Source organism: Trachypithecus francoisi, unplaced genomic scaffold (assembly GCF_009764315.1).
Source record: "Trachypithecus francoisi isolate TF-2019V2 unplaced genomic scaffold, Tfra_2.0 Lachesis_group2, whole genome shotgun sequence".
Taxonomy (NCBI): domain Eukaryota; kingdom Metazoa; phylum Chordata; class Mammalia; order Primates; family Cercopithecidae; genus Trachypithecus; species Trachypithecus francoisi.
Genome location: NW_022681465.1, coordinates 141,880,928 through 141,894,287, shown reverse-complemented (window position 1 = coordinate 141,894,287; position 13,360 = coordinate 141,880,928). Strand labels below are relative to the sequence as shown.

At 42.3% G+C, this 13,360-nt stretch overlaps 1 protein-coding gene across 2 annotated transcripts in view; it reads right to left on the bottom strand.

Moving 5' to 3' along the window:
* GRIA1 (glutamate ionotropic receptor AMPA type subunit 1) overlaps positions 1-13,360 on the bottom strand; it is a 326,869-nt gene that overhangs the window by 169,688 nt on the left and 143,821 nt on the right. The gene's annotated exons all lie outside the window — the stretch shown is intronic.

The following is a 13,360-nucleotide window of genomic DNA, read 5'->3' as shown; positions in this document are numbered from 1 at the left end:
TCTTGACTCTTAATCTAATGATCTTTCCCTCACATTGTCTATCAGTTAAAGGCAAAGCATAAAAAGGTGCTACAGGAAGAATCCAGCTATTGCTGCTAATAACATGTTTAAGAAAACAAGTGTTGATTTTCCCAGTCTAGCCCTTAACTCTCAGTGTTCATTTGTCTGCTAATGCTCATTTTGTGCTTGTACATCTTGCTAGCTGATTTTTCAGACCCCCCAGTGTATCAGTCATAGTAATAGCTTAGCTGTGAGAACATACCCACAGGATCGATTCTGTAGGATCCCAATGCAGTTACCAATCCTGGTTTGCGGTTGATTATACTTCTAGTTAAAATATAATGCCAAAAAGACCAAGGTCATGGGATTAAACTCCAAGTCAGTCAGCTCCTAAACTTTGTTTTACTATATAATATCGGATGAAAGTTCATAATCTTTACCCCAGTGAGACCAACCCCAAGGCCATCTTCAATGCCTAAAAATTGTCCTTCCAAGGTGGATGGTGAGGAAAGTCATTCATCCTTGTCATAAGAACAGTATTTTAGAGAGCTCTGTGGTCCTTTCTACATATATTAGGCTATTTAGTGCTCGTCACATCCTTGTGACTTAGATATTATTATTTTTTTCTTTTAAGATAAAAAAGTTAATGCTGTTAGATCCTTTACTCTTTTTTTTACCATATCACCTGCTTCTAGAACCCCACATTGCCACTGTGTATGGGATCTCAAATTACACTATGCGACCATTGCCCAGAAGGTTTCATGAAATAATAGTCCCACAAGATGCTCCTTAAAAAATAAAAGTCTTCTTTGGTCAACTACATTTGGGAAGTGGTGCATACTTTGTCCCTGTTTTAGAGTTTCATACTTCACATTAGCTGCATAAAAGATTGTGAGGAATTCTACCCATTTTTATCCCAGATCTTGTCAAATCCATTTGCCTCCAAGACCTTTTTTGGTGAATACTTTAGAAATGTTATTGAAAATCTTTTGGGCCATGCTGCAGTAAATAATGCAATTAACCAGTGGTACCTAATTGTCTACTGCGAGTCTCCGTTTTCCGTTAGTCCCTAGAGATAATGGGCTTTAAAGGTCATAATCTCTTAAAGATTGCAGCTGAACCATTTAACACATCTGTCCTACTCCCACTGAAAACCAGCATACCATCTGCAGAAAACCTGGCAGGTGATCATTAACATCTGCTTGTATACTTCTAGTTACTGAGATTCTGGTTTCACGTAATTCCTGCTCTTGACTCACTCTATAGACCTCCTGGTATCTGAAGGTGGTGTTCATGGCCTTGAGCTTTATGACATTTCGTTTTCAGTGACAAAATCAATTCTCTACCCAGAAGCCAGAGAGATCTTATTTAAACAACAAAGAAAAAACAAACAAAACACATTGTTCTTCCTCCTTGTGTAAATCCACTCAGTTTTTCCTTTGCACACAGGAAAAGTCTCAACATCTGACCATCACATAGAGCGTGAATAGCCTGCTCCTCTGACCTCACCTACCTTACACCCCTCTTCTACTTGCTGCCTGCTGTAGCCACACTGGCTTTCGCTCTGTTCCTCTGGGCTCCGAGCTCATTCTGCTTGGGAGACTCTGCACCAGCTGCTCCCCTCCTGCCTGCAATGCTCTTCCTTTCCCTCTTTGCAAACATCACTCCTTTGTAGCAGTTGTGCCTCAGCCCAAATCTCACCTCTCTGTAGAGATCTTGCTTCATTACCTCTTCTAAATAGTGACCCCTCATCAGTCTGTATCACATCACTCTGTCTTATTTCCCATCCTTTAATTATTTTATCTAAAATAATTGTCGTGGTTTATTTGTATGTATGTGTGGCTATTTGGGTCATTGTGAATTCCCTGAAAATAAGGACATGCTTGTTTGTGCCCAAAAGCCAGCAGGGAGTCTGGGACATGGTAGATGCTTAATAAATATTTGATGAATAAAAGAATGATGAGTGCTTGATGAGGGCATACGGCCTGCAGTAGGGGCAGAGGAGGAGCTGAACCCAAACAGAGTGACTGTTGGTTCACCCTGAACCACTTGCTCCCCTGCCTGGGTTGTTGTCTTCTAAGGTAGCCGTTAATCCTCTGCCACTCACACTATTTTCTCCTCCACCCTAATGAGGACACTCTATCTATCCACAACCCATAATATGCACTGTCTTTAAATGTCTATTGTAATAACTAGAATCAAGATTTCTATAAATATGATTTATCTACCAGGAAGCATACATCGTGTATTATTCTGCCAGTGTTAAATATAGATTTGTCAAAATGCACAATCAATCTTCCAGGGTGAAGTGTATTTGGGGAGTACATAAACCCCATTAAAATATTATAATATGCTCTCTATAGTATTTTTTGGATCTCTTCTCTCCCCTTGCTGCAATAAAATATTATCCTACAGGATATAAATCTTATGATCCAGATCTATTCCCTCATGTCATCTACTTGGTTTCACACATTTAGTTGGGCCTCTGGGGCCCTCATGGATGGTGTTTCTTGCTAGGACTTCAGAAGGGAAGTAGGAAAGGGTGAGATGGGGGTGGACAAAATGGGAGCAGGCAGACACAACAAATCCTTAGACACACAGGAAGCTGGGACATTTTCCCCTTCAAATTATCTCCTTGTTTTCCCCTTCTGCAAACATGTCTTACCTTAAACAGAGTGCTTTATCCTCTAAGGCTAAGAGGGTGCATTTACCCACTACTCCCTAAAAGAGCATGGCTTGGAGGTAGCCTGGCCTGGATTTACTTGAGTTAACCCTGACTCCCAGAGTTGCTCAGTGCCTGACTGTTAGGTCATGTTTACACTTCAGCCAAACCTAAGCAACAGCAGAGAGAGAGAGAGGAAGAAAAAGAAAGAGAGAGGAAGAAAAAGAAAGAGAGAGAGAGAGAAAGAGACAGATAGACCCTATAGGCCCAAGGCCTGTGGGAGAATGCAGTCATTGGTTAAATGCTGATACATATAATTAGTAGTTGTGAGGTATTATATCTACTTTGAATCTGTCACAACCAATATTCAATCAGAAGAGACAACAAGGTTCTGTAGACAAAGTACTAGGCTAGCTGTGTGAAGACCTGGACAATTCTCTTTTTGGTTTTATTGTTACAGAGTACTTGTATGACTTTAAGTAAATCCCACGCTCTCCTGGGGCTCAGCTTTCCCATCTGTGAAATGATTATTTGATCTCTGTAATGTTTAATACACCTTCAGACTCTGACATTCTAGAGTCTAGTCTAATTGATTGGAAAATGTTTACTGATTCGACAACACTTTAGTTATTTAGTCAAATTTTAACAACCCCCAGTGCACTTTTTCAAATCCAGTAAGCAGGTAAGTCTCTGAGTTCTTGGATTCCCTTGTAACAAAATCCTGGAAGCCTGCACTAATTGTTCCCCTCCTGCCTGCAACTTGCTTTTCTTACCTCTTTGCAAAGATCACTCCTTTGCAGGAGTTGTGTCTCAGCCCAAATCTCACATTCCTGAACAGATTTACCTTCGTTTCTTCTTTTAAATAGATGCATTTGGAGTCTTAAGAGTTAAGACACAACTTTTAACCTGCTATGTGAATAAGTTATCCAGTAGAGAGATGAAAGGAGGCAGACTAGAAAGGGAGCCAGAGATGGAGCCTACATTGTCAGATATGACGAGTAGGAGAGAAGAGATGGGGCATTTTTCAGAATCAGAACTCCGTGCATACTGGGTTAATGTAGAGACTTCCATCATGTTGCTGGGATGAAATGTAGTATTCGCCGTTTAGAAAGCATTGGGATATTAGTGTTCCCTTTCTTTCTTCTTCTTCTTCTTGCTTTTTTTTTTGAAACAGGGTCTGACTGTGTCACCTGGGCTGGAGTGCAGTGGTGCCATCATGGCTCACTGCAGCTCCCAACTGTAGAGATGGGATCTCATTATGTTGCGCAGGTTGGTCTTGAACTGCTGGCCTCAAGTGATCCTCCCACCTCAGCCTCTTAAAGTGCTGGGATTGCAGGCATGAGCCACTGTACTTGGCCTGTAATGCTTTCTGATAGTAATAATTGAGAGCTGATAGTTCAACACCTGCCAAGTGCCAGACACTGTGCCAAGGACATTTCCCTATATTAACCCCTTTCATTCCTTGAGGTGGGTTTCAAATTGGAGAAGTGAGGTCCAGAACCAGCATAAGGCAAGCTGAGATATGACTTTTACCAGTCTGACTGCAGAGCTTGAGCCCTTAATGTCTGTGATATGTCGTGGATGTTTGAAATAGTCTTGGGACATGGGTCAGCTTCAGTTTCTGGAAAATCCTCTCATGTAGCACGCTGCCTTCCCCTGATGCCAGATAAAGAGGCATTACTACATTAGAATCTATTGAACTATAAGCAAATAAAATTGAGTGGTATGTTTGATTTATTCGTGTCGCATCCCTGGGAAGTCTATACACATACACACCTATTCTTCGGTCCATCTATCAATCCACCCCCCATTCGACACCCAGCATCTGGCACTTGTGAAGACACTATGTTAGGCAATGGAGATACAATGGTAAACCAGCCCATCCCCAACCACTTTGGGACTCTCACTTTAACAATGGGAGAGACTGACAACTATGTAGGCAATAGCAATTCAGTCTACACGCTATGTTAAGGATGAGTTCAGCAGGCAGGGACACCTAACCCCAGCCTTTGGGGACCTCAAAGAAAGCTTCCAAGAGGAAGTGCCAGCTTTGACACTGAAAGGTACGGAGGAATCAGCCAGGAGAGGGGTTTTGGTATAGTTACATGTGCATAAAGACTATCGTATACGGGTAGAAGGAACAGCAACAGCAAAGGCCTGGCAGAGATAGAGAGAGCATTCAGGGAACCCTGCCAGAGTGTCAGATTCTGAGGGCCCTGCCTCCAAGAAACTCTGTAGCAGAGCGTGTCCAACAATCAGAGTGAGTAAAAAACGAGGCCAGGAATTCCCTCTTGGGGAGGCAGGACGGCAGGAACCAGTAAGGGCAGGAAAACCCACACACTGCACGGTGCGGGCTGTCCAATTCCATTCTCAGCTCACTCAAACCTCTTTGATAATCACTCCTGGTTAGGGCACCATCCACTTAGTATCAATAAATCTCCCAGCCCTGGGCACTGGCCCTGACAGCTCTCTCCCAGGGAGGGAACTCCTGGCATTAGCAACTCCTTTTTTATTGTCACTTCATTTAAGACCTCTCACACAGACATTTCTCCTTGGATCCTGGCTCCAGTCCCTGGGAATGTGGTAGCCTTATTGTAAATAGCAGATAATGAGGTGACAGGACAGCTTCATTTTAGGGGAGGGAGATCAAAAGTATGTGTGAATGGGAGGACTTTCAGGCACTCATTCCCCTCCCAGAATAATTCTACCCTTATTGATGGGAATCACATTCTTGATCATCAGACTCTAATGTTGTGACATCAAATGATGTGCTTTATTTCCATCACTCAGAGAACAATAAGAGTGCCTGTCCATCCCTTCTTATACTCTCTCGCATCCTAGATATAATGCTGACATGCAAAGAATTACCATAATAGATATAAATCATCCCCAAGCCCTCTAAACAATATCACATTTACTTAGGATTCTGTGACACATCTAGGGCGTCTACCATTTACTCGATAAAATGTTATCATTTGTTTAGTAAATTCAACAAATATTTACTGGCACCAGAAACTAATATTGCCAGAAAATTGGGGTACCACAGTAACACAAGACAGACATGTTTTCTACCTTCACAGAGCTTAAGCAAGAGTTCAGTGAGTTTTACATTAAGGAAAATAAAGAGTGATCTGAGAGTAATAAAGGGATCAGCCAGAGCATAAATAATCATAACTGCTATTATAGCCAGTGTTAACTGAGTCCTTAGCAGAGGCCAGGCACAGTGTTAAGCACCTTGTTTCTGCATCCAGGTAGAGGGACCACTTTATCCAAAGCACCTAGATGAGAGAGAAGGGAACAACAGAGAAACTCAAGAAACACCAGTATGACTGGGGTTGGGGTATGGCACAGAGTTGGAGGTGGGTGGGGACTAGGTTGCCAAGGGCAAGGAGAAGTTAAGTCGTTGCGTCATTTATCAATGTAGCATTTCACTTTGGTTTTGGATTCGTCTCAGCCTCCCAAGAACTCTCTTCATCCAGGCCCTGGTGCCCAGTTGGAAGATGGCTGCAAAAGGAGATGTGGAAGAAGAGCCATCCTCCCAGGCCAGATTTGTGTATTTATTATTAAGCATGGGTCTTAATTACTAGGCACTGAAAGCCAATGAGATGTGATACCGCATATGAGGCTAAGAATTAGAACAAGGCTGGGCTCACTGGTTCTGGAATTTAGATTCACCTTGTGGGCTGACATATGTAGCCAAGGGCATGGGGCCAGGGCAAGCAGACTGATCAACTGGAGCTTTCCTTGTAAAATTCTTCAGGTGCCTGACATGATTGTGGAGAAGTAGGTGCAAAGAAGCACGTCTGTGAACAAGCCCCTTCTCCTCTCTGGGCTGCATTTTCCCTATCTGGACAATGGAGTTGAAACTAAATCAGTGTTTCTCAAACTTTTTTTTGTTTTGGTGAAGTACCTATAATAGAACTTTTGTACTCATTGGGGTTGTGTAGTCCTACAGATGGAAATTTTCTGTTTCTTCTCTCCATCTTTCTTCTATCTAATCATTCACCCATCCAACAAGAGTTTGCTGAGCATGTAGTGGATGCTAGGGAGCAAGCTGGTGCTGGCAGTATATATCACTGGATAAAAAGACAAGTCCCTGCTCTCTTGGAGCTTAGGCTCTAGAGAATAAGAAAGAGGACATATGAATAAACAAGGCCATTTTGGATGCTGCAAATGTTACAAAGAAAATAAAATGGGATGATGTGAGAGTGACTGGCAGGACTATTCTAGACAGGACGGTCAGGGAGATCTCTCTGTGTCACTAGCATTGGAGCTGAGAAATGAACCCTAAGAAGGAGCTATCCAGGCTAAAGGCTAAAGAAACAGTCTCAGGCAGAAGGAATGGAACAGAGGCTCTGAATGAGGTTCAGGAACAAGACTGAACAGCTTGAGAAACAGAAGGCTCATGTGGACATGGTATAGGGGGAAAGGAGGAAAGCAGTAGAGATGAAGGTGAGGAGAAAGAGATCACATAACTCTCTGAGTAAAACTGAGCTCCTCTAAGGTATCCAGCACTTCACGTGTGGCATGGGTGCCTGGAGAGCCCTAGCATATCACTTTGGCCTAAGAGGGTCAGTCCTAGCTGGTCTCACAAGACCTTTCCTCTCTAACATCCCATAGCTCAAGTCCATGGATGAGAGACAATGGAGGGGAAGGTTGCTGTGACTCAGTAGTATAACCTGGGAAATGGGAACAGGAACATCTGACTTAAGTGTAATGGCACGACAAACATGGGCTGCTCAGTGAGTTCACTGAGCTCCAGCATAGACGTGACTGTTTTTTGGTTGTTTCTCGGCCGTAGGCTCTGGGCCTACACTCATGCCCTTGCTCCAGCCTGCACAGGCCTCCTGTCTCTTGCTTTCTTTCTTTCCAGATCCTTTCCATTCTCTAAAAGTTCAGATCAAATGCCATCTCCTTCATAAAGACCCTTACGCCTCCCTAATCCTAGCTATGAACTGAAAGTCTCCACCTATCTTTTAAATGTACCTAGAAATGTGTGTGTCTTATCAATTTTTATCTAACATCCATGCTTTATTAGTTTAGGTTCTGTGATTTGTAAGAACAGAATGTTGAAAGGATATGAGGAAACCCCAGCTGAAAAAGTGCCTCATATAAGACAGAAACTGCAGCAGCTCTAGAAATCTAGATGCCAACAATTCATGGACAGTCTTTTTAGAGTCTCACCATTGCTCCAGTCATTTGCGATAACTGTTTATACAGTTCAAGATTAGCCTTGCTTAGGCATGGGCCACCCCCGGGTCAAGGGAAGCAGAACAACTATCCATGTTACTAAGCTACCAGCCAAGTTACCAGCCAGAGGAAAATTAAGGTGCTGTGAACAGAGAGGAGATGCATGCTGGGCACATCAAGCCAACAGATGTCTACTAAATGTCTGATTGCAGTATTTCATAAATTAGAGCCCAAAATCATGTTAGGAGCTCCATAAGTGTCCACAAATGTGTTAGGAACTACATACATCTAAACACTAAGTATTAAATAAGGATCTATGTCTAACTCAGTCCTTATTGTCTTCCTCTGTGGGCTAGACACTGTGGAATAGAGTAGTAAATAAGACAGATGATGCCTTTGCCCTCATAAAGCTTATATTATTCTTCATATCTCTTTGAAGGATTCTCATAATGACTACACAATATTTTCGGTACATGAGTGAATATAAGAATAAATGAATGAATGCAAGTCATTTACCTATTTTAATCCAGGGATACTAAGTTGACCCATCTTTCTTTCATGGCATGTCTTGCACCGAATGAATTGATTATTTTATTTTATATTATCAAGTAACTTTTTGTGTATTTATGCCTTTTCACCTGAAATTGAGATGTAAGCTCCCTTAAAGGAAGAGGCTCCCCAAATCCTCATTTTTTCTGCTAATATAATGAACAATAACTCATACAGAGCTAGGTAGGGAATAACCAAAATTGCATGATGCTGTTACTTGTTTCATATTCTTCTAAATTAGGCTGCCCATCTAGCATCCACAGGTCTGGAAGATATGTAATACTCCCTTGTGCTTCAGTCCACTGAACTTGATCACTCTCTGTTAGCTTAGGCCAACAGAGAATGAGAGCTGTGCTCTTGGGCTGGCACTCAAACCCCGCCAACCTTAATGTATTCCACCCACAACACCCAGTCTCCTCAGCCATTTCTCCCCAGGCAAGAAGATTTACATCCCATTACAGAACTCAACCCTGAAGATGTTGAATGGATTCAAAATGAAGGCATTTTCACCCCATATGGCAAACTCCTTAGCATCACTGTGTACCCATGTGTTATTATAAGAGGATCTTTCAGGGATGGTCCATAGAGTGACTCAACGTGTATGACCTTGATCTATCACTCCACCTAAGAACAGTCATAGAGTCATGAATTGTTAGTACAGAAAGGTACCCGGCCTTGAAGGACTATTGGCCTAGAAAAAAGCCTAGACAGCTGTCTAAACAACTCCTTTTTAAAGTGTATTTAATTTACATGTGCCTGGAATATGCAAAACCTGGTGCCCAGAGCATTACTAGTGATAAGTAGAGCCTCCTACCTCACACGATATTGGCATAGTAGTCACCCCCAACTACCTACTTGTTCTGAGAAGCTGGTACTACTTAGAAAAATACCATTCTTCTTCTTATTTATTATTGTAGTTATATCACCTATTGAGTGTTTACTATGTTCCAAATTCTATTATTGGCACTTCACATGCATTTTATCACTTACTCTTCACAATAACCCTCTAATTTCTTTTTCCTATTTCATGCATGAGGAAGCTGAAGTTTAGGGAGATTAATTAATCTTCTCCGAGTCATTCATGTGCTGAGTGGCAGAACTGGGATATAAATAATGTTCTGTCCTACTCCATGGCCTGTGCCCTAAACCATGCTACTCCATCCCCTGAGAGTCCATCAACACAAACCAGAGCTTTCATTCTTTGGATAATAATAACAGCCAACACTGAGCACTCACTATGTGCCAAATACTAACCTAAGTGCCTTACATGAATTACTCATTTAATGCTAATTTGATAGCACAGGTTGGGGATGTAATGTTTATTTTTATTTCATAGAGAGAAAACTGAGGCTAATTAACTTGCACAAGGTCATACAGCCATTAAGTAGAAGATTCAGAATCCAAACACAGGCATTCTGACTTCAGAGTCCTCACTTCGCTCTTCTATGCCAGTTGTAGGCAAACTTTTTGTGCAAAAAGCCAAATAGCAAATATCTTAGGTTCTGTGGGCCATGTGGTCTCTGCTGCACTACTCAATGCTACTTTTATAGCATGAAGGCAGCCAAAGACGATATGTAAACAAATGAGTGTGGCTGTGTTTCAATAAAACTTTATTTAGAAAATCTGGCATTGGGCTGGGTTTGGCCTGTGGGCTGTAGTTTGTAAACTCCTACCCTACACTATTCTGCCGCTAGATAGCAAGGATGAAATGTTGACAATTTGGGAGAGGTAATAATAACTTATAATGTATTATACAATTTTTCAATCTCTTACATTAATTTTCTGTTGTGAATACTCAGTAAGGTAGGCAGGACAGGAAGGATGACCTTTAAACCCATGAACAGATGAGGAGCCAAGGGTCATGCAAGGATGGACACAGGTCCGAGCCCACGTATTCCTTTTCCACTTGCAGTTCTTTCATGGTGACTCTGGGTGCTCTTAAGAAGAGTAAGGGAAAGGAACCCTGACAGGACCAAAGTTGTGGTTGAGATCTCAGTTTCACTGAAGACCACTGCTTGCTGATTTATGTACAAGACTCAACAGGACTGTGAAGCTCACAGATAGAGTGCAACTAACATGTTGGAAAAAGGACAGAAATTCTGAGTTCCAGGCTTCCTCTTCTTAGCACCAGCCAGCTTTGGACTAGAGGAGGCTATGTCACTGCTCCATGGCTAAAAGCCACTCTGATGAGATGACAGAGGAGACCCCAGTCTTGAGAGGGCAGGTGTTCTCAGAGGTTCATTCAAAAAGTGGATATGTACCGAGGGACTCATAACATTGTGGATGGACCCTTTGGGGCCAAGACTCCACCACATGTGGTGACTCACCAGGAATGCTGGGCCAGGGGCTCAGTCTGGAACTGGGGTGAAGAGCTCTGTTTGAAATAAGGGATCTGAGACTTGGGGTCTGAGCCTTGGATCAACAAGGCTCATTCTTGGGTCAGGCTCAGGGGCCACAGTAAAGGTTATAGTCCAAGGCTGGAGTGAGTGTTCACTCAGTCTCATCTGGGGCTAGGTGGTGGGATTCACTAAAGAGCTCTGTTAGGGAGTACATCTACCTAACTCTGTGTGTGTGCAGTCTTTGTGAACTAGCACATGAACCAGACAAAGCAGAACAAACAAAAGCAAAGCCATTAGCCAAAGAGAAGTGGGTTGTGGGAGAGATTAGCTTTACAGCTTCCCCTCCTGGCCCAGTCATCTCCGCAATCCCCACAGTCACAAAGCACCTTCTGCTGGTTCATGAATAAACCACTACTGCAAAGAATACCAGGTAAATCATTCATTAAATGAAGACAGACTCTTCCTTTGGCTATCTTAATTTCCGTTCCTTGGGTGGGTGGCAGAAAAAAATCTTTTGTTTCTTATTTGCCATTCTTTTCCTATGAAAATCATATATGCAAATAGGTTTTCCTAGGCCAACCAGCAAGCATTCACTGTAATGCATACCCATGAACTTGATCAGCATCTGTCAATCAAGACAAAGCTTTACTGAAAGCTACAGAGTACAGCCCGAGGATGCCCTAAATCAGCAAAATTCATCTTCTAGCTAGCATTTATCCACTGAGGAAGCGAAAGGACAAAAAATGAAGGATAAAATAAAGCTATGGAACATAAGAAGTTCTGCATCTTTAAAACCAAGTGGCAACACCAGAAACTAAGTCCCACTTCATCTATATCTGAAATCACTTCTGACCCATGCCCTCAACTGATTTCTGGAGCTGTGAGAACTAATTAAGTTGAGTGGTAGACACACAAGAAAAGCTGAATCATTTTTATTTCTGTTTTTGTAATCTATGGTCTCAACAAAGCCTGCTGAGAAAACGACATTTGAAACAAATGCTCGGCCAATAGAGTCTTGCAATGCACACGTACTTGCCTTTCCTTTTCTGCAGGGGTGTGAGATCAATCAAGCGTCTGCCAATAAGGGCCCTTTGAACTTTAAGGCTGTGAGTTCTGACCCGGCCTATCTCTCCCACCACATCTGCTTCCAGGCCATGTCCCCTCTGCCTGGGCTTCATGCTGGTCTTTCTCTTACCTTTCAGGACAGTCCCAACTGTCTTGCCTTGAGGCATTCGCACAAGCTGTTATCTCCTAGCAAGCTCTTCCAGCCCTCTTTAAGTGACTGACCCCTTCTCATTCTTCAGATCTCAGCTTAAAATGTTCTCTCTTCACAGAGGTCTTCTCTAAAATATATAACCTACTCTTTATTCTCTATTGCAGTACCTTGTTTCTTTCCATCATACCTTATCTCTATCAATTATGTTGTTTATCTTTTGGTTTATTTGTTTAATTTCGTCTCCCTGATTAGGGCAAGAATCATGTTTATTTTACTTATCACTATTGTCCTAGCATCTACCACAGTGCCTGGCACATGGGAAGAATTGAAACATGTTTGCTGAATGGAATAAATTCGTAAATCACCAAGTAAGCTGCAGGTTCTTTATATGACCTTAGTCATTTCTCCTCTTTGGGAGTTGTTTCCTCATAAGTAAAATAAGTGAGATTTAATTAGCTCTAACAGTCTTTCACCTCCCTAACGTACACATTTTCTTATTTACCATTTTACAGAAGGAGGAATGGAGGCATGACAACCAACAGCACATGCTGCCCAGCCCAGGGACCAAAACTCAGGCCTCCCGGACAATTTCAACCACTAAGACTCTAGCAAAAGCTCAGCTGCCTTCTCTGCCAAGATGCTCCTCACCACCCAGTATTTAGTTCCCTTTGTACTAACATTTGAATCACTTTTCAAAGTTTCTCAAAACATGGCAGGACATAGCTCCTGCTAAGTCACAGAATTCTGGAAGACATTTGGAGAAAAAAATGCATTTCTCACTATCCTGGAGTGTTCTCTTTGTATATCCCTGCTAAAATTAAGAGTTCCAGGAAAAAGACTGGGATTCAGATTAATTCTGGAGGAAATAGTAAGCAAGGAAGAAGGGAGTATAAGGCGCAGGAACATGTATACTATGAAATTGGGGAAAGCATTTGAGGAAAGAATGAAAATGAAGCAAATGTACCAGTTTACCTGCTTTTGCATAACTTGCTTACAGACGGATCCATGAGCAGGAGCCTCCCTGCCCCTGATTCACTCTCCAGCCTCATTCTTAACAGTTTGCCAATCACCTGAGGCCCCACCCACATAGTTGCATATGAACCATTTCCTTCTAGGCCTGCATACTTCTGCATATCCTCCTCAAAAATGCCCCTGCGCACCTGGAAAACTTCTGCACATCATTCAAGACCCCAGCCAGATGCTGACCCCAGCGGAAAGCTTTCCAATCCTTCCAGAATAAATTCATTACTTCCTCCTCTAAGGTTCTAATACACTTTCTGTCTTAGCACGTATCTTGATATTCTATAATTTCACATTTTCATATCTGTCTTCTTCATCAGACTGTGAACTTCTGTAGGACAGGGCCGGGTCTAATCTATTTCGAAAGTTTCAGGGCCTGTCCCT